At 39.8% G+C, this 22,059-nt stretch overlaps 1 long non-coding RNA gene across 6 annotated transcripts in view; it reads left to right on the forward strand.

Annotated features, from left to right (window-relative positions):
• The window catches only part of LOC127387346 (uncharacterized), a 508,224-nt gene that overhangs the window by 448,432 nt on the left and 37,733 nt on the right, over positions 1-22,059 (forward strand). For 5 of the 6 annotated variants that reach the window (XR_007890100.1, XR_007890099.1, XR_007890103.1 and 2 more), the window contains one exon: positions 17,337-18,807. This is a non-coding gene — a long non-coding RNA (uncharacterized LOC127387346). The remainder of the gene's footprint in view (positions 1-17,336; positions 18,808-22,059) is intronic. The other variant, XR_007890101.1, reaches the window with a different exon arrangement.

The following is a 22,059-nucleotide window of genomic DNA, read 5'->3' on the forward strand; positions in this document are numbered from 1 at the left end:
GTTTAGAGGCTGAGGACAAGGGGAGGTGATGCTGTGAGCTGCTTTGCCTGTGCATGTGAGCCAGGACTTTCTTTCTTTCATCACCCAGGTGTACACACTGGACATCTCAAAAAAAGAAAACAGCTTTATTCACTGAATGAAAAAACATTTCAACTGTGCAATTTTTCAGTTTTCTCAAAGAATGACAAAGATGCATTTAATTTTTATAAATAATAGTTATAGTTAATTGCATTGCTGGTGTTTCTAAAACTTACTGGCCTAACTTCTGGTTTTACCACCTAAAGCAGTGTATTTCAGCTTTTCAGATAAATAATTGTATCTATTAGGCTGGCAGAAAAAATAGCAAGTTTTGGAGAATGCTTTTGAGGAATGAAGAAGTTACGTAAACTAAGGAAAGAGAAACATAACTCTGCGGAAAGTTTTAGTGGAATTATTAATTTTTATTTTAGTGACTACACAGCTGTCCAATTTTGCATGACACTCTTCAGAGAGGAAAAGAGGCAATGATCAGACTTGTAGTATACTCGGCTACACATAGCCATAACCATACCCTGCTACACATAGTATCTGGCTGAGAAAGGGGTGGGGAAACAAAATTAGGCTACTTTTCTCCTCTTCCCATCCTAGGATTGGTAATCCCAAGTTTCTGAAGCTGTGTCTTGTCCTGGCCTTGCTATATTGCCTTTGCAGGGGCAAGAAATTTTTGAGCAAGATTGCACAACCTAAGGAGTCTTCAGGGCAACACGCCTGTTTTTTCTTCTGCTCTGCTGTTGAGCCATGCAAAACTGCCAGAGAGAGGGCTGAGAATCAGGCATCATGGTAGCTGTCACAGGAAGCTTGCAGTGTGCAATAGATGCATTTAGGAGAAGGGAAAAATGAGAAAAATGAGAAGCAGGGAAAGGAGTTTAAATGCTCATGTAACTTAGGATCATTTTATTAATTACTTCTCCAGTTAGAAAAGAACCACCTGTTTGTAACGAAAAGGAGTTTGTTCATATTATCATAACACCAGTCTTCTATTCCTGTTAATGAAATAATTGATATTTGTGGAATTTTACCCTCCTTGTAACATTTTTTCAGAACAGGTATAGGTTTTCTAAGATTTTATTCACTCTCTGTTATTTCATGGTCTCTGTGTGGCATTTGTTTGGTCATTCAAAGCAAAGAGTTAACCTTTTCCTAGTTCACTTTTTGTCTACAAGTGAAATTCATGTCATGACAAAATAGATTTAATTTGCCAAAATGCAGTGGTAGGTCCTCTTCTTTCCTTATGCCCATGATCTCCCTCCAGGAGCTTGGAGTAGCAGTCCCTGGAAATCACTGGCCTTTCCCTCTTCAAGTAGCTCTCAAAGAATATGCTGGATAACTTGTCTAGCCAGCATGCCAGAAGTGAAAAGTAAGGTAAAATAGACTTCCAGGGAGGATCTGAGGGGGAGGTGGGAGGGAATATTTGAAGTAGAGGAAGGTAGCTCTTACTCCAGGGTTACAGACTAATGTCTAAAAGTGACAAAATTAGAACAGGGAAAATAAATCAAGCCACAAAGTCATTTTTTTTCAGTGGCTCTAGTCCATAAGGAACAGCAGTGCTGTATGAGGAACTACATACCAGAGCAGATAAGGGGAACCAGAGAATAAAACAGGTGAGGGAGGAGGGCCAGGTCAGTGGGAGCAGAGCATGGGAGTCCAGAGAACGAGGGAGCTAGCTGACCACCTGCCAAGTGGGCATGGCAGAGCACAGAAAAAGGGAAACTCACTCTCCAAACTCTTCCACAGTTGTGTTGGCTTTCCTGCTTTCATCTGTAATACCTGGAAAAAAAAAAAATAGTTACAGCTCCTGTTCTGCCCTACTGGACCATGTGCCCTTGGGGAATCTTAAACCATGAAGGAGCCACATGTTGCTCAAAGCCACTACACTGTGCATGGGAGGCTGCCACCAGGAGCTCCTTGGGCTATAAGTAGCATCCCTACCATGCCTCCTGCTCTTCCTGGGCACGGTAGACTGAGTTGAAGAGCCTGAATGCTGAATATGTTTGCTCTGAGCAATTGAGACCCTTATATGTTATTTAAGGCATGTTTTTTGTATTTCATCCACTGTCTGAATCTCAGATGCTGAAATATTCACACAGCTCTTCATTCTTTGGGGAGCAAGACACAGGTTTTCCCCAGTGGCACAGCGATAGCCTCTGATCCGTCAGCCTCCCGCTGTCCACTGTCACTGCAGCTCACAGTCACCGAGTGGCCCGAGGAAGAGCTGGCACTCAAGGTTCCCCCTCCAGTGCCCATAACTCTGAAACTACATGACATCTTAACCTTTATGAAATTTCTTCAAGACAGCATTTAAAAACACCCAAATCTTTCCTGACCTTTACATTTTAGTAGAAGGTTTTTTGTTTTGTTATTTTTTTAAATTGATGTTCCTATGTTTTTTTCCTTAGCTGTGGCATTTTTAAGCTAGTTCAAGAGAAGCTTTGCTTTGCCTTTCCCATCCTGGTTGAGCCAAATCATTAATCATAAAGGAAAAGCACTCTAGACTTAAGCCTAACTTTGTAATGTTTTTATGTTTGTGACATTTTATCTTGTCTCAGACAGTGGGAAGTTCTTATCCTTTTAATTTATAATCTGGTAGTTTTCCACTTGACTCTACTTTGTAGCTTCCCATACCAGTTCTCACCCACGTTTCACCATGCTGTGGTTTGGTGATTGTGTATCGGGTGTACAGATCATTCAGAGAGTGTCCCAAGGGGATCAGTGTTTGCGGCCCTGGGCCTTCAGGGAGCTGACACCTTTCTGTATGTGGGAAATCGAGGTATCTTCAACAGAAAAGCCAGTGGTGCAATTTGACAGTAACAGACTGCCTAAATCTAGAATTAATCTGTTGACTGCTTCAGCAAAGCTGACTTAGTGTAAAGCTAACACAAGAGAGGAATCAGTCTTGGCATCTTTACACAAAACTGGATATTTGCAAAGAAAAGCTGGAAACTTGAAAGGAAGCATTCTGGTTTTTTTTCTATGGCACTTGCTCCTTTTAACGTAAACAGAAACTGTGCGTCCTGAAGTGTGCAGCATTCTGCTTTTTACAAAGGGAAAACTTGCCACATTCATATATAGTCTTTATCTAGTATAATCTCATAAAATCTTCCATGATAACAGGCAATTATAACAGTCAAGGCTCAGAGTCTAAATACTCTCCAGTGGTACTGTTGGATTTGTTTATACGGTATTGTTCTGTTGCAAGTAGAGTACAACACTGCCACTTTGTAGCCACAAAGATGAGTTCTGCTAAGCCTGTGTAAGTCTCTGCTCTTTAGCCCAAAAAGCTGAAGGTCAGTTCAAAGCTGCTTGTTGAGGGAAACTAATCCTACAAACAGTACATTCGCTGGCCATTATTTCCAAATCCAAACTGTCTTATAGTCATGAAATGGAAAGTTTATGGGGAAAACAAATGCTGCATTTATTACTGTGATGCAACATTCATAAAATATATTTCATTGGGGGGGAGTTTACACAGGGGGTAATGAGATTTTTCCTTTATACATTATTTATAACTGCTTAATCCAGGTGCTGTAGGTTATTTTTTTATCCCTCAGCTTCACTGCTGCAAAACACTTCAGTATTTCTAATTTATTTCTGCTTACAATACAGATGTTCTCAATTGTGTCTCTAACTAGATTTCAACTGTTATGATTGCTTTTGTTTGTTGTGTCACTGTACACTTAGAGGTTGAATTTGCAGTACACAAGTCAGGTTCTAGCCAGCCTGTAAAAAGCCTCTAGTGATTTAGTTAGCAACAAATTAAACTATGCCTAACAGTAGTACCTTTATCATTAGTGGTCTTAATCTTCAGATCATTTCCCTGCAATTTATGTTGCTCTGTGCATGGGCTCTTATATCTTCACATAAAGGTTTCATCCTTTTAAACAGTATTTTTCAAGATGACCATTTGGAAATAACATTTGGAGGAACATTTGGGTTGTATCCTCTAACTAAATTTCCAAGCTGTTGGTAACGGACTAAAGAAAATGTGGTCTGCACTGAATACTAAAAAGCTGCAAATGTAAGAGCCTTGAAGGTTATGTGTAAATATTGACATTTTAATTTTATTTTGCATACAAAAATGAACTTGCAGTGTTGCTTATCTGATCATACAGCAATGGCCACATCTGCATCATCTGAGATCTATTCCTCACACTTCTGAATTTCATAGATGTTCCAGAGTTCTCCCATTGAGGATGTTATTGATGTCCCTGATTAGACAACAGATATCTGGGGATTGAGTGTCCATATAGGAACATGTCAACCAAGAGGCAGCAAATGGAAGCAGAGAAAAAAATAAAATCCTTTCATCTTCAAAGGCTGTTATATGTGAAGATATGGGCCCCAATAAAACCATTAAGGTCCTTTCCTGAGATGTGTAATGGGACTTTAGGGCATTCAGCATCCAGCAAAACAAGGTCTTTGGTTCATCCTAGAGGAAGCACAGAAAAATAACTGTAACATTACATATACCCCAGCTGTTCTTTGCACTTAGCCATACTGCCCTTTCCCCTTGAGTGTGAGTCTGTTGCCATTTCTTTTTTAACCAGGAGTTTCTGTGTAACCCCTCAGGGTCTGCATATTTACGTGCTTTTTTCCTAAAACGCTGAAAAAGACTGATGTGCAGATAATAAAGGTTGCACTTCTTAAGGGCTGTTGTTGATACTAAATGCATTTATATGTTAAGTACTAAGATGGTCACTGTACAGTTTGTAATTCCAAGGCATTCCCCTTAAATCTAATCAGAAAGCCATGAGATCTTGGCTGTTCAAACTACAGATCTGGGTAACTGCTTCATGAATGGCACTACAGTCACTGAAAATCCCCAGTAGTGACTCAAGAACACATTAGTTCTCTCCCTGGGCAGCCTAACCTGAACACCAACACTATCAAGAATTTTTCTAAAGTATCTGCTTCCACTTTTTAATACTCCTAGTTCCTGCATTAAACCCTGGCATGCTGTTTGCATCAGCTGGCTGCCTCTTGTGCTCCTCTAGGGGTGTCTCAAAGTTTATTATTTTTTTTATTTCCACATGTGACAGAAGGATTTAATAAATTGCAGAATCATAAATTTCATTGAGGAGGAGGGAGGAAGCACAGTAACTTCTTTGTGCTACATGGAGACTGTGTAATTTACATAAATACTGCCTGTCTGTTTAGCAGATAGAGTGATTAAGAATGACCAGCGAGGCTCTTGTTTGGTCATCTTCCCTGTTCTTGTGTAAACTTCATTTAATATAGCCTTCCTTTTATTTATTTGCCAAAGAGTTTCTGACTCTCACAGTCCCCTGTTTTTATTGGACATAGCAGTGAGCCTTACCAAGAGGTGCAGTGCTACTTTGCCCAAGTAAGAGGATATGTCCCTGATTCACTTCTCTTCAAGAAAGCCAGGCATCAATGCACTCAGGCCAGCATGCTTCTGGCAGCTCATGCAAAGTATGGAGAACACATGTAATTTGTCCTTTTTAATTTATTCTTCTCTATCCTGCAATAGAGTAAGCAGCCTCATCCTGTATTAGTCAAAGCTTCCGAGAAAGCTCCCTCTGTGCTTCCCGAATAGTCCCGTAGTGACAGTGTAGCACTGTGGAAATAAAAGACAAGAGACATATGCAAATGATGAGGTCTGCTTCTGAAGAGGATGAGCCCGTTTCCCTTGGCAGCCAAATGTGGCTACGGACAGTCTTGTGGTGGCTGGTGGATACATGTGTCTGTATTCAGTTCATGGCTTCTAGCTGGGCTCATGGAAAGGCTGCATTGCAGAATGACAGGGCCGTGTCCCGTGCCAGCCAGCTGAGGAACAGTGGTAGATTTATTAACCTCAATGATAATCTGGAAAATTAATTCCCCCTGCTTCTCTGTTTGGGGGAAGTAGAGTGGGGGAAGTGGAGTCTGGAAGATTTTGCAAGGACTAAGGAAAGGCTTTAAAAGGAGCAGTAAAGACTCAGGCTTGGAAAGAATCTGCAGTTTCGGACATGAGAGAGAATCAGGGCAAAATGCTTTATAGCAGAAAGTTTTTACTTCATGATGGGACTAAGGTCAAAGAAAGCTGATGTGATGGGAGGGAAGCTCAACAATTAAGAGAGCTCTGCCTTGCAGATAAAAAAAGATGGAGATTTTAGAGGAACCTGATGCTACCCAAAATGTTACTGTGAATTTGGAAAATGAGTGTAGAATTTATATGGTCTGCATTGACCTCTGTGTCTCTGTGCTATCTAGGCGTAATTTTGTTTGGGGGGCTGAGTACAGCTAAACTGCATGCTATCATATTGCAGAAGAGATAACAGGCAAAGATCCACCACCCAGTAAATATGCCAGAAGGGCCTGGAACAGAAACAGTGCTGCTGCCTACCTATATCTAATAGGAGCTTTAAAAGTCACTTGATTTATTGTGACTTCCTTTTGGGGCTTGCATTTCAAGAAATACAGGCCAGCTGGAGAAGACAACAAAAAGAATAATCAAAGGACTTAAAAAAAAAAAAATTATCTGTGAGGAAAGATTGAATGATCTGGGGTTGTGTAATGTAAACAAGAGGAGTCTTAAAGAAGATAGCATAGGTTTTCAAGTAGTTGAGAAACACGGCTTCAGAGAAAAGGAGAATAATATTTTCTTAAGTTCCTGGCAGAAATTAAGTACCAACAGTCTTCCACTGCAGAAAGATGTCAGTTCATCATCAAGAAACTCTCGGTATTCTGTCAGGAGTCTGTTGGCATACTGTGGTAGATCAGGAAGCAGTCGTGTCTTTGTCATTGGACAGCTTGATGGAGAAAGTCATGATAAAGACAGTAGGCCCTGCACTGGCCTTGTGAGCACGGTCAACAACAGGCTGGTGAACTGAAACCCTGTAAGTACCTAGTGAGTAAAGTCTTAGCAAGAGACAAATGGATTTGGGTCAATTTTGTAGTTTGGACTCCAGGATGAGGTAGGAGGTGGTATATATCTTGGGCATTTTGTCAGTGGGAATCTCCCGCAACTTTGAAAGCAAATTTTTGTCAACTCAAAACACTTTTCCCTTGCCAAACCCATACACACTACCTTCATCTTATCTAGAGAAAGCCTCAGCTAACTGGCTTTCATCCATGTCTTATCTCTGCCAGACACAAGGAAGCTGTAACATATGGCTTCAATGAAAAGGAGACATAGAGCTTGGTGTCATCAGGATATTGATGACATTGTAGCCTATGCCATTTTACAATATCCTCAAGTGGTTTCATATGGGTTTTGAATAAGAAGAGTAACAGCAGTGAACTCTTTGGTACTTTAAGCTGCAATGGGATAGAAAAAATATTTATCCGTGCTTCTGGGATCTTCTTGACAGAGATTGTCAGAACACTTCAAAGACTTCCTTCTCTCTTGTCAACCATTTTGCCACAGTAGCAACGTGTAACAGCAAACAGGAAGCAGACATCATGTCTGGACTTGGTCTGACTCAGATGCAGTGTCAAAGCACAGGGAGGTTTTGCAATATTACATTAAAATAATGTATTTAAGAATGTATGTGTACAGATGTGGGTCCATATGAAGTCATGTAACCATATTGTGACAGAAATTTCCCACCTTTCCTGTAAAACTTCTAACATCACTAATCAGAATGTATAATCTGACTATTAACGGGAAGAATAAATGTATACGTAGTTTAGAAATTTTAGTCCTGAGAGCTGAAAAAGTGAGAACATTCTGTGCAGCTGATCATCCACAGAAGTCTTGCAATGAGACCTGCCTTAATAGATCAGGGGGACAAACAGCTAAGCACTTAATCAAACAGGGAAAGGAACAAGTGAAGTGATGTAAACCCTGTGTGAAAAAGGGAGGGTAGAACCCATTAATAAAGACCCAGAATGGGGGAAGAAGATATAAAATCTTACTTCAGTATTAACAATTACTCTTCAGGCAGATGTGTCTTTCCCCCCCAGGCTTATGTCCATCTGGAGCTTCAACCTGCACTGTGCCAAACAAGATTTAGCTTAAATGCCCAACCATTTATTTGGAGTGTATCATTGGTGTACCTCTTTGGTTTGTGTAAAGGTTTGCTGATAGCAATTTATATGGTATGTAGTCTTGAAAAGTCTTTGCTTCTTATTTTAAAAACATATCATCTGTATGGTTCAGGTTTCACATTCTTTTCTGCCATCAGTGATGAGAAAAAACTGTATATGACTGTCAAGTGCCTCAGCTGTAATAATAGAAGTAAAATAAATACTCCAGAATCTGACCAGCTCACCTTCCTCAGCCATTTCAACGTAACCACAGGGGGGTGTCCTGGAGGCTCCAGATGAACTAGTGGAAGACTTTTCAAAATACAGCCCTACTGGTAAGGCCATCTGACCTTTCTCCCTTCCCTGCTTTGATATTTGGTGGACAAGACATAAACCATTCCAGTGAAATGTTCAGGCCTGAAAAATGGTGCATTTTCCACCAAAACCACACGGGGTTGACAGGTGCCTAAATGGAGGAGGAGCTGGATGAGTGAGGTGTTGAAGTTGGGTCACCATTACCATTCCACCAACATTACAGAGAGAAAGGGGTTTCTGCTCACAGGAATTGGTGTAGGGTAGGAATGAAGCAAATTAGTGAAATCCATCTTGTGTTCTCATAACACAAATGCCAGCTGAGCTGGAGTGATGCTGTGCAGTAGATTGCAATGAAAACATGCAGCTTGTGATAAGCTGACAGGAGTTGGACTGAGCATAAATAGCTTAGAGACATCAGTGGGTAAAGGCAAAGTTTTTCCTTTTGTGCTTTGAAAAGACATATTTGCTGTGCTTTCATTTTCAGAATAGAATACATTGTGTCAATACCAGCAACCATATTTATCATACTTTACACTTCCCATGTGACAATTTTCTGTCCCTATATATGTATATTCTCATTTTTTTGAGCTATGGGCTTGTTACAATGATTGTTAAAACTTTCTGACCAAGGAGCTTAGACTTTCTCAGCATGACTAACTGTTTTCTCAAGATGTCCTGGCTGCAGTGGAGTGACTGTGCTGACATTTGCACAGGCGGGCAGATGGTGCCTGGGACATGTCTGGTTGCAGTGCAGACCTGAAGATCCAAGTTGAGGAAGCCAAGCCACTATGTTTTGGCCTGATTTATAAGAATTCTGCTTCTCAACAAATGTAGCCTGTGGTATCCTTTCTGCTAGATGTAATGAAAAAAAATGGTTATCCATAGGAAAACAAGCCCACAGTTAAAACAAATGTTTTGGCCAAAGGCCATAATTATTTATATCAGATATCTCTGTGTGTTTGTTCCATACCACCTAAAACTATTTAAACTCTTTGGGAAATACTATGATTGTTTGTAAGATAAATCACAATTGATAATTTGTGCTTGGAAACCATGCAGTATGAGAAGAAACTGGGAATATAATGCGGAAATGTAACTGGGAAGTAAATGGTCTTCTTGAGTTGGAATCTGAATTTTGCTTTCTCCTAAGAGTCAGTTGTAAATGTGAAATAGTTCGTTCACTCTCAAGAGAGGGATTTTGCATTGAGGCTACCTGTGGAAGTCAGTAGATGTTGCTGGGTACACTGGGAAACAGATTCTTCAGACAGAAGGAGAGGATGAGTAGGAAAGCATGCTTTGGAGTACTTGGAACCACAGACTGATTCAGTGAAATCCACTTGTTTCCGAATTGCAGTTCTGAGAATGAATCACATATTTTTTTATAGATAACTAATTGCTGAGAACTTTATGTCCTACTTTGTGACTGACAGCTAGCTAGAGTTGTTTTCAGCTGGGGGAGATGTCAGGGTCTGTCCTGCTGCATCTAGGTGCCAGGACCCTTGGCATACTCTTTGCAGCTCTGCTGCTGACTTCCTGCTGTGGACATTGTGTTTAACTTCCATTATTTCACTTTAACCTAGTTGGAGAAAACTCATTGATGTAACATTCCTTTAGAATTGGTTTTTCATGGCTACAGATAATGGAGTTTATGCAAATAAAATGCTATCCCAGAAGTCCTCTGATAAGCCATACAGACTAGAAAATTACTGATTTAGGACATAAGTGGGTAAGATGGGTAAACTTCATCATGTGTTTGAAAATGGTTTATGCATATATCACTTTTTTATCTTCAGTCCAGAACATTACAGAAGCCTTAGCAAATACAGCTCTCTGGTTGAAGCACCAACATCATAACAGTTTTTACATTCTTGCTCTGCTCTGCACTCGTACTCCTGGGAGAGCTCCATGGACTTCAAGGGTCAAGGCAATCCTGCAGTCATGTAGAGTTAGAATTATTTTTCTTTAGCAAAAAGATTTGGTAATGTAGGAAAAACAACGGAGCAAGGCCAGCTGTGGCATAAACAGTGATTTTACTTCTCAAATTTTTAAATTGTACCAATGAACCTGCTGTGTACTAAAACCCCCATTTTTTATCTTCTTAGTCAAGAGCTTAGACAAAAGGGTTGGAGTGGCCACACTAAAAAGAAACATTAAAGATCTTATATTTGGCACAACTATTTTATTTCGTATTTTCTTGCTAACTGCTTTTCCTGCTTCATGCCCATTTCTGCACCTACTTATACAGGAGCTGAACTTGGCCAAAGACTGACAGTTTTTACATCAAGACACATATATAAAAGGGCATTCAAATCAATCACCACTTTGCCTATAGATTTCAGACATTTAGGTGTCCAGCTAGGGCAGATGTAAACTTCTTGGAGGTATAAAGGTAGCTGAAGTATGTGGGTTCAGTGAGCAAGGTGTAGCAGCAGCTGGGAGCAGAGCACTGTGATGAGTAGGCATGTGCTGGTTCTTGTCTTAAGCCAGAAAAGCTTTCTCAGTGTTGCCCTGTGCTGTAGAGACGTATCTTGTAATCAACGAATGAATGTCCAAGTCTTCCAACACACACTTCTGTAATGAAATACCTAACAGGTAGGATTGCTGTGCCTGCAACCAGGCTTTCTTGTTCTGTGACTTTCTGGGATCAGCAAGTATCTACACAATGCCTGGGGAGCAAATTCATGGCTGCTGCTGCAGCTCCACCATTGCAAGTTGCTGTTTTTCAGGTCTGCGGGGGAATCCCAGCTCTTTCCAGTTCTGGAAGCAATGAGTTGGAGCTGCCCTAAGCCTCACCTCATCACATGTCACTGCACTGGGGTGTGCCAAGAGGTAAAGTAAGCAACACAGAGGGCATCTGGAAAGAGGAGAGACAGGAGGAACTCAATTTGGCAGATGCTGGAGCACAACAGGTTTTCAGCAGTTTGTTTTGGAAGTAATTGTTTGCTAAATAGCAATGCTTTAACTACAGTGGAGTATCTCCAGCTTTTGGAATATTTTTTGTTATTAAAGACAAAAGTGTGCAAGAGCTATAGGAACACGGTTGTGCTCCTAGTTAAGATTCACTGTTCATTAACTGTTCAGACACTGTGATTTTAGAAGGGCTGGGCTTTTAAGTGTCTTTTCCTAATTCTTATAGTTCTCAAATATGCCCATTTTAATTGCCAAGAAATTAAACTTCAGGAAGAGTAGTAGTGTTATCTGGTGTGTGCATAGGCTGCCTCCATCACACTATTGCATAATCAAAGAAAGTATAATTGGAGCTCTGCGAATTTGAGGCCAAATCCTGCAGCCTAGTCTGTTCATCCACTGCTCACATAAATGGATGAGTCCTTGGGTTTTGCTTGGCTAACAAAGTACCATCCTGTAATAACAAAGAGGAAATCTATGCTAGGATTCAGAGCAGCTGTTTTTATTAAATCTAATAGACCAACTGTCACCTTGGTATCAAGCAGGAATGATTCTCCTAAAATGACTGGAGCTGTACTGGTCTCAAATTTCAGGCCTGAGATCAGAACCAGATCCAGTCTGCTGAAAAATAAAGCAGTTCTGTCACTTGCTGGTAGTGAGGAACCAGTTACCCAAATCTTAGCTCTCTCTATGTCCAAGCTGAATTTGTACACTATAAATATGTTACATGGTCATCATAGGGTGCTCTTCTAAATATGTTCCACAGTGGTAAGTATTAAAGCTCTTTTTCCTTCATGCAGCTTGTCTTCTAAAGTTGATAGATGTTTCTGCACTAGCATTTTGTTCTGTTCCTATTAAAACCATGTTAAGTTCCAGGAAGAACTTTAATATGTTTTGTCTTTCAGAACTATTATAAATATCCCCAAGTTCAGGGTCATGCTGTCCATAACCACATACCTTTAAATCCAAATATTTGAGGAGGGATTTATGGGAGGGAGGGGTTAAGTTTACAGCAGGGTTTCCCAAATAAAGTTATGAAGGTGCTGGGAGAGAGGTGAAAAAGGAAATGATCAGTTCTGCTTCCAACATGGAGATACTGCAGAGGGGGGAGAGGTACAGGGCAGTGTAATTTTCAAAGTGCTGGTTTACAGAACTTTAAAAGGTTAATTAACTTATTTGTAGCAGTAAACTAAGTTTTATTGTTAGGTATGAGTTGGCTCATAGTTATACTTCGCAATGTTTACAACATTCTCCTTAAATCTATTTAGTGGGCAAGAAGACATCCCCCTTCTAGTACCTCAGAAATCCCTATGGCCTGTGTGAAATGCTTTGCATATCTTGCTTACCAAGTCTCTTTAATATAAGGGGACTCAGTGTTCTAATGTTCAATGTCAAAGGAGCAATACCTAAAAGGTCTGAGACCAAAGCATTGGACTACACAATTTCCTGTTTCCTATAGATGGTACATTTAGTAACTAATCATCCAGTCTAATAATCTAAAATAGTATTTGACAAAAAGGTCAAGTGTTTAATATTAGGATTAGGAGAGCAGTGAAAATCTGTAAGGAGAATGCTGTGTGGAACAGCCAGCCAGATGCAGCTTCCAGCTCTGTCACTGCATCTCTCAGTTCCTCCTTTCATTCTATAAAAATGTCACAGTCTCTTAAGCTCAAACTAGTCCATACATTTTCTGCTTCTGGAGGATTTAACTCTAGGGAAAGCTCAGTTCCTGGTTGCCAGACCAAACAATTCTGTCTCTGGAAGTTTCCTCTTTTGAAGTCTACTAGAGATTTTCAAAAAGTGTCATGGTTTATGGAGTAAACAGAAGTTCCTGGGAGGATGTGGAGGACTCTATATTTTATGGAAATCTCATTTGAAAGCAATGAAACAGACTTTTTAAATTAAATAATTGCTTTATAAAACTTAGCATACTTTATGTTCCAGGTTTGTTAGCCAAATGGATCTAAGCCAGAGAGGTGAGAGGGAGTGAACCAAACTGAAAGCTGAGGTAGATGGGCCCAACTTTCACACTGTTTTTCAACTTGACTAACCCATAGAGGGGCTAGAAGTAGACACAGTGTGCTGGTGATTTGTAAAGCAACCTGGGCAGCTTCAACCGTGTTTCAGAACTGCATTTCCCCTGTAAAACATAAAAATAGACACAGAAACAGCAACAGAGACTAAATGCTGTACTTGGATCCAGACTGCAGGACACACATACCTGATTTTATTGTTAATACTGTCCTCCCTTAGCTTCTGTCTCTCTGATACTCTTCCCACGTTCTGTTCTTCATTACTCCCTTCATCACTGTTGGCAGTTTATTTTTTTCTTTCATCTTCTTAGTTGCCTGCATGGACTTAGCTATTTTACTTACCCCACCTCAACTGTAGATGTTTGAATTAACATGTCTCCTTGCTGCATCTTCTGGCTGAGGAAACTGCAAGAAGTGCTGTCATGGCCAGCAGAAGATGGCTACAGCCATCCTGTAGCTCATTGCTGTGATGTTTTTTTGTAAATCCATATGGTTAATAACAAGTTTCTGTCTCTCTTTTTTGTTTTTTTTTGGGGTGGGGTTTTGTTGGGTTTTTTTGGATTGACAAATATATGGGGAATATTTGGAAGAAAAAATGGGACACACCTTTTAATTCTCATGAAAACACTATCATCATTATCATGGGAAGCCTTCTTACAACAACAGAGTGAGAACAAGTCAAATATTTTATTTCAAAGGGATTATCCTTACCCAGCAGGGAACAGCTGGCATAAAGCATTGATCCACCTCCCATTGCAAACATGAGCCAAAGTCCCGTTGATTTTATTGGTACAGAATCAAGCCCTTACTAAGTCCATGGCCAGCTTTGCACAACTTCTGTCGCCGTCTGCTTCCCTTATATAGGCCTGACCCTCGAGGACCCAAGCTGCAGGGTTCTTTAGTGAAATTGAAAGCATTTTAAGAAGTAAATGAGTAAAATAGTATAATGGCTTTTTCCAGATTATTATTCAGTTGTGGAGCACATCTCAAATAGCCCTGCTAACTTCAGTCTAGCCCTTCAGTCCGGATAGCCAAATGTCAAGCAGCAAGATGTATCCACATCTCAACTCACTAAAATCAGGCATTTGTTATGGTTTTTTTTCTGGATTAGCATGGTTCCTCTCTAAGCTGTGTTTCATTCCTGTGATGAGCCACTTGGAAAGGATTGTTTTCTTATGGTATTTTCAGGTTTTGAGTACAGTTACCTTGCAATATATTTAATAAAAAAGCACCACTACCAGATATGTTGTAAAATGTCAATCCCAGATCTAAGAGTGGCCACAGACTTCTTAGTCTCTTTCCATAGCATTGGCATCAAGGCATCTATGTATGTAGAACTGTTTAGAGAACACACATTAATTAGAAAAAACACTAGATATTAGTTAGGATCCTAATCTCTGACACTGACAGACCTCCAGTCACCAACATCCAGTCCCTTCATGGTTTTATTTTTTAAATGCATTTCTGCTAAATGGCAGACCAGGCTGAAAGTCTTAGTGCCTAGGAATGAGAAAAAAATGTCATAATAAGTGATTGGGTTATTAAAACCCTCATTGTATGTGACAGAGGAAAAACTGGGGTTGTACCCTCATATGTCATCTAAAAGTTAGTACTGTGAACAAGATGTTTTCATACCCTTTCTAATACTTTGAGATAGATCAAATTTTATCATAGCTATCTTCATTTTACTTAATTAATAATGAATGATCAGTGAAACATTTTGGAATAGGAAAAGCTAGATGATTCATATAACCTCTACTGTGAAAGGTTTTCAGTGTTTAAAATGTACAAAGAGAAGTAAAAGTAGCTACATCTTTCGCACAATATATAAAAGCCAAGAAATCATGTAGGAGAGCTGAGAAGTTTTAATTGAATAACACAGTTTGTGAGATGGTCATACAGGTTTGATTTTTTTATAATCAGGTTGAGTTACATTGTTCAGCATTTGCATGAGTTCTCAAACAATAAAACTGCCTTTGTGGACATTTCTTTGCACTGAAAGTCATCCTTTGATGATCGTGGTGTGACTGTGTGAGGGTTGTATAACTGCAATCTTCACTCCTGGCAAAGTGCTGTGTAAAAAGTTGTGTTTCTTGTTGATTAGAACTGATAGAAGATCCAATATGTGAAAGAGTCCAACATCTTGCACAGCTGGGAATCTGGAAACTGCCATAGCATTCCTGTTACGCACACACCTCTGATAGGTCTGCACTAAGAATAAAGGGCCAGATTCTCTGCTGAAATAAACCCTACTGTTTCTTTTGTGTCTGTTGAGCTTCTACAACTTGTTTCAGCAAAGACCTTAGTTACTAAAAGCTGAAGTAGAGAGACAAGTCTTTACCCCTCCAAATTGTATAGTCTATGTTTGGAGGCTTTTTAAAATCTTTGTGCTAGTGCATAGAAGGAAGTATGATATGGTATGTCCATGACTTCCTTGCAAAGCTTCAACTTCCGGAGCCTGTGAGGGGGAAGTTAAGTGTCCCATTCAGGTAGATTATTCTATAACAATAATTGTCATTTCTATAGCATCATTTTCACAAGTGACTTACATGGACATCCTGGACATGCTGCACCATTGTTCTGGACCAGTATTGCAGTCCCTGTGCTTTTGTATTGCTAGAGCTACTTCTTTTGAACTTCATGGCTAGCTAAAAATTGAGATATTCAAGGTTATTCTGAGGAGAAATTGTTGAGAGTCACATACTACTTTTTTGTAACTCAATGTGTATACAAAAAAAAAGGACAAAGATATGTTTTTATGACCACAGGACAAGTCTTAAGAACATAAGAATTTTATCACACTGCCTGTGAGATCTCTTTCAGCCAGAGCCCATTCCTTATGCACCCTTGGCCTTGTGTAGGGATGCACTGTCTGCATGTCCTGTCGCCTTTCTTAATTTCTGCAATGCTTCTGTGGCTTTTCTTCCCACCCAGCTCTGGTGGCCCCCCAGTGCAGTACTTGGAAGATACGCTTCCCTCATAGTTCAAGTCTCTGATTAGACTGGCCTTGCCTTTGCTGTGTGCAATGACACGTGCCTGCACTTTGCTTTGAAAGCCAAGTATCTTCACAGAGAAGTTGAGTTGCTCCTTCCCAGATAGCTCAAATGAAGGACAGTGATTACAACCAACAGCTCTGGCAACATTTCATCCATCCAGTCCTAACTCTGTTTTCTATAAAAATGATTCCCATAACTCCTTGCCGTCATAAAAAAGCAAGCCTGAAGAGGAATAAACATAGAGTGGTTCAGAATTGTATACTAGGAATAATTAAATGTTTAGTAAGAGACTTCTGTCCTTTCTCTGTTTTTACTCATTGTGAGGAGGACAGCATGTTCTCATCTCTATGGAGCCACATAAATGACTTGATTAAAGTGCATGTTGCAAAGCTGAATCTAGGCATTTGGAACTTCCTTGCTGTTTTCTTAAGGTATTTGTATAATAAATGAGGAAAAAAAAAAAACAAAAACACACACAAATCTGTGCTTAGTTCATCTTGTTATGTTGTAGATATATTTTCCACACATTTGCAAATAGAGTAAAAAACAAGAGCTCTTCAGCTATGTTAAGTCTTTGAAAGAAGAAAGGCAGTTTAGATTACCAGCAGCCTACAATGTGCATGGCACAAAAATGTCAGTTTTAATGGCAAAGTTCAGGATAAAACTGTGTCAGCTAATTTAATCATTTACCATGAAATACCAGTTATCTTAATCTTACATGCAATCCTTAAGTCTGCTGCATATTTTTGTGTAATTGAATCCTGACCCTAAGAGGGGGGAAGCAAGGAATTTGCTTTTTAGTGAATAGTTAGGCTCTGAACGTTCCTGTTTATAAATTGTATTTGCAGCATTGTCAGATGTTTTAATACTGAGCAGCTAATATTTCTGATTAGTCTGTTTTTTTCTCTGTTTCATATTTGTTTTCCATGCTGCAGAAATAATATTAGTATTCAGTTTCTGTGGAACTTAACTGAGTTCTCTGGAAAAAGTGTGAATATTGTTCCCAGAACTTAAGGCAAATAAATTAGTATCTAACCCAGATGACACACTTTATTCATGTGGTTTGCTTTCTGTCTAGATACCTGATGTATTACTTCAGCAGCAAATTCAACAAGGCCAAGATGTCTTCATTTTCCTTCAGAGCAAGAACTGTAAGAGCAGTATTACAGGAGTATTGGTCTTCTGTGGCCAGCCAGCAAGAACCCATCAACAGCTGTGATGAGCAGAGCAGACATGGGGAGACGGGAGGCAGCTGAAGCCAAAGAGGACCCATGCCTGGAGCTGTGTGTGTGATTGGAGCAGAGAGGCCAGGACCCAAGGAAATCCCAGCAGCAAGGGAAAAAAACAGATTGACTCTCAGTGACTCATTTAGCTCCTGGATTGGACAGATCTCTCCCCTGCTGGCAATTTGGCAGAGCATCAATGGACAGATACCAGGATGAATAGCTTAAAATAATTAGGGGTTGGGAATCTGCAAAACTGCTAGCCATCCAGTTCTTTACTGTGCAATGCGAGGCACAAAAAAGAAATTACATTTAGGTTATTAAATATTAAGTCAGTGGATTTACCTCCATTTGGTCCAGAACAGGAAACTGGCTAAAATTCAACATTTGTATCATTGTGTTGATGGCCTGTTTATCACTGAACAAGTGAGTGTCTTTTGGCAGGTCAAGCTCTTTGACACATGGTGCGAATGTGTGCTTAGTTTCTCACAAAAAGAAGAATTAATATAATAATAATTAACACAGATGAGAACACAGAATTAAAATCAAGTACAGTCAAGAGTTCAGTTTAATGCCAGGTATCTCACATTCTAGATGTTGTGGGGGCAGATTTTTTCCCGTTGAAGATAGTGAGATTTGCCATTGGCACTGATGAGAGCCAGAGTGGGTCTTGAATGCTGAGAGACAGGATTCCCTGTACTTTCTGTTTAATGCTCAAAACCAGAAGCAACAGGCTCATTTAGTATCAGTAAAGGTCAGTTAAAATTATAGAGACATCCTTTGGAGCAAATCCTCTGCCTTGTATTTGCATATTTATGAACTGGAGATTACGACAGGCTATTCCATTTATTAGAGCAGTGTCGCTATAGTTAATAGTCTGTCAGTATTTCCATTATAAACCCCGTTTTTCAGTGTTTTAATATCTCAGCCATTTTAAATCACATCAGGAAGCAAGTCGGTCTTTTGTTGTCAGCCAGGTGCAATTTTTTGTTTTGGATAATTTTCAGTAATCAAATACTGTTCATCAGAAATGTATATGAGCCACATCATTTCTTTTTGGGGAACTAGCAAAGTGCTTAAGTTCATTGCAGCTTTGTTTTTCTTTAGAAAAGAAGGAAAAGGAAAGATTTGACCAATCATGTCAACTGGGGCTTCACATTTGAAGAATAGCTTCTCAATTAACTGCTCTCAGAAGAAACACTGGTTCTCAACGTGAAATCAGGTGGCTGTATGCTTGCCAGCAGTGACCAAGGCACACAGATGAGGATGACTTCCCCGTCCCTCAGAAATGTCTTGTCTGCCGGAGTCATGGGCAAAGCACACCAGGTAAGAAATCAGTGAACATAACAGAAGAGCCTTTAGGAATAACAGAAGCCCTGGTTACAAATTCAAAAAGCTGGCCTCTTTTTTAGATGTCTTCTGGATCCAGAGAAATGCAATACTGTACTGATGTCGTTGCTGATATTTGGGGTAGAGAAAAGGGGTTCCTGAAGCTTTGGGGAAGGGGCAATTGTGAAGCAACCTTGCATGTATCCCTAAACAGAGGCATATTCTTTATTTCCTCCTCCTTCCAAAGAGCCTCAGTTTGCCTTCATAGTGGTGTTGGTTTGCTGAAAAATAACCACTTGGAAAGAGCAAATGTTTATAGACTAAAATGCCAATTTTTAATTTACCAGGGCAGCAAAAAGCTGCTCTTCGGTAAAGAAGCTGGTCTTGCACTATAACCTCTTGCCCCATGAAAAGAGAAGCAGTCCAATAAGAAACTCCTGGGCAGTGATTTGTTCTCAAAGCCTTGAAAAATCATTTGCAACTACTGTAACTGAAAGTTCAAAATCAAATTCATTAAGAGAAAAAAAAAGTTTTGTGCAAAATGTTTGTTGTTCTTTACTGTTTCCCCACAAACACCTAGTTGGAAGTGAAAGCACAGTTTGTATTTTCCATCTTTTCCATCATATAGGTATGTATGCACAACTGGCTACTCCAGGGAAACTAGCAATGTCAGGCTGGGAACACCACTCAAACATCAAATGTGATCCACTTGGTGCATAGCAGCTAATAAAATGATGCCCTGGGCAAGAGCCAGGGCTTGGCCTCTGTGCCTTCTGTGAATTTTGACTGAATTAACAACAAGTTTAGAAGTTACGTTACATAAACATTTTTTTCAGTGCATATAAGACAGGATTGCAAGAGAAAGTCTGTGACCTTAAAGCCCCCAAATCCAAATGGTGAGCCAGACTTTGCATCTGACCTCTCATCTCCATCATGAGAACCAAAACCCCAGATCAAGGCACTCCATTCAAGCTTGTGGAACATCTGTTCCAAGGCCAAGTGGCTCACCAGTAGTGCTTTCTTAAAACAACAGTATTTGGGATATTTTTGTAGGTAGTTGGTAACTTAATTTTCCAGATTCCTTCCCGAATTGCCATTGTAAAGAACAATATTCCTTCCCCAGACATGTCACAGTGCTTTTTCAGTCAAAAAGTGTCTCTGGTAGTAAGTGATCATAACTCAGACGTGGGCAGACTTCGGAAATTCTAACTGTCTTGAATACAAAATTAACAGTTTTATAAAGCAGCTGTAAACAAAGTAACAGTGGGAGAGGAAGGGTCTGCCGAACGTGCTTAAAATGTATGTGCTGTCTGCTGGAAGGGAAGTCCTTGCTCAGTAAGCTATCTGAACAGCATTGTTCAGTACATATATTTGTTATGTTTTGGATTTAATTTGCAGTGACATAAAATCTTGCATAACCAATTTGAGTGCATCTTTGAATATTAAAAATACTAATTATTATGTAATTAGTCAACAGGATGTGTGTAATTGTGTAATACCGGCATTCCTGGGTGTGGTTAAGTACGTAGGTAGAATGCCAACGCTCATCTAGACATAGTGTTATAAAATTACACAACATACAGCATGGGTGGGTACCCTATTTTACATTTAAACAATGGCTACATTAGCAAAATAGAACTTATTCTTTTTAAAAATATGTCCCTGCAGGCATGGATCATAGTAGATGATGGTGATAATATTGCCCAAATAGATTATCTTCCATCTCCCAAGGGACCCTGGCTTCTTCATAAGCATGCAAAAAGGAGACAGAAACCAGGCATATAGAGGCCTTCATCCACTCATGGCATGAACCCACCCCAGAAGAGACGTGACAATTGCTGAATCATGCACCATAATAACTTAATGCAGAAAAGAAACAGAGTTTTCTATCTCATGAAGAATCTCATGAGATTACCCAAAAATCTGACTAGAACTGTTACATTTTTATGACTTAACAGACATCAAGACCATCCTTAAACCATGTTGGAAACAGAATCACACAGTGAATCAGATTCTTCTTTGAACTTACTGAGGAAGATCTAGGTTACAGCCATCAAATGTCTTGAGCATTTTAATTAACTCTAATGTCTGCTAAAAATTACTGCCAATATGGTACAAAAGTCTTCTGCACTTGTGGCCAAAACCTGCCTGCCTGGTCATCACTCATTCTTCTTATGGTACACCTGCAGTGACTGCCATGCACGTCACTGCTGCCAGCGCTACAGAGACGGCAGGATCTGCAGTGCAGACAGAAAAGGCTGATGACTCTTTTACGTGGCTCACCAGTACTTTCTCACTTTTGATATGGATCCAAGGTGAAAAATCCAGAAGAATGGAAAGTTGAAAGTTCCAACACACACACACACACAAAAACAACCACAAAACACCAAACACACACAAAAAAAGCCAAACCTAAGCTGTGACTCATTCTAAATGTAAAATGTTGGAGCCTCAAGCTGGGATTTTTTCATGTGCCTGGGTGGAGAAGGGTGAGGTGCCCTCTGAGGATGATTTTATCTTCTACTTTTGAGTCTGAAGATCTTGAATGTTGTTTGGCAAGTTCATAAAAATATTTGTGACAAAGTTGAACTGTTCTCTGGAAATGTTACAGAGATGTAAGAAAGCTTAAGGAGAAAGCTGCAGATGCTGGAAGAAGAATGAGCAGTGCACATGAATGAGGTTAAAAATTGCAGACAATTAGCTACTAGATGACTCCTACTAAATAAATCATCAAAGACTTGACTACTGCTTCCAGGTTTCCACAACAATATTGGCTCACTGGAACATAAAGATATGTTAATTTGGCCAAAGTTTTAGGATTCTGCTTTTCTTGTTTGAATTAACTAATTAACCAACAAGGCCAATGTATGCTCTCTTGCCAAGGCTATAAAGCAGGGCCTTCATGCTTCTAGGGAAGATACTATATTTATTGCTCAGGATCAAGGGCCCCATGATATGGAAAATAAGATTCTGTGTGTTGAATGTGAGCTACATGAGTACAAAAAACAACCTGAGTTTGTCATGGAATCTCACATCCTATTTCAGCCCTCAATAAAGCACTTTGCTCGTCCAATTTAATAGAGAAGCACAATTTCCTTTTCCTGTATGCCTCCACAGATCAAGTCTAGCTCTGATGTCATTTAGAGCTTAATCCAAGAACCAGAGTAAAGGGAAAATATTCCCATTGCTTCCAAGAGGCATCTGGTCAATCTTGTACTGTTATTTTACTTAAATGTAAATTCAGCGCTG

Source organism: Apus apus, chromosome 7, assembly GCF_020740795.1.
Source record: "Apus apus isolate bApuApu2 chromosome 7, bApuApu2.pri.cur, whole genome shotgun sequence".
NCBI lineage: Eukaryota > Metazoa > Chordata > Aves > Apodiformes > Apodidae > Apus > Apus apus.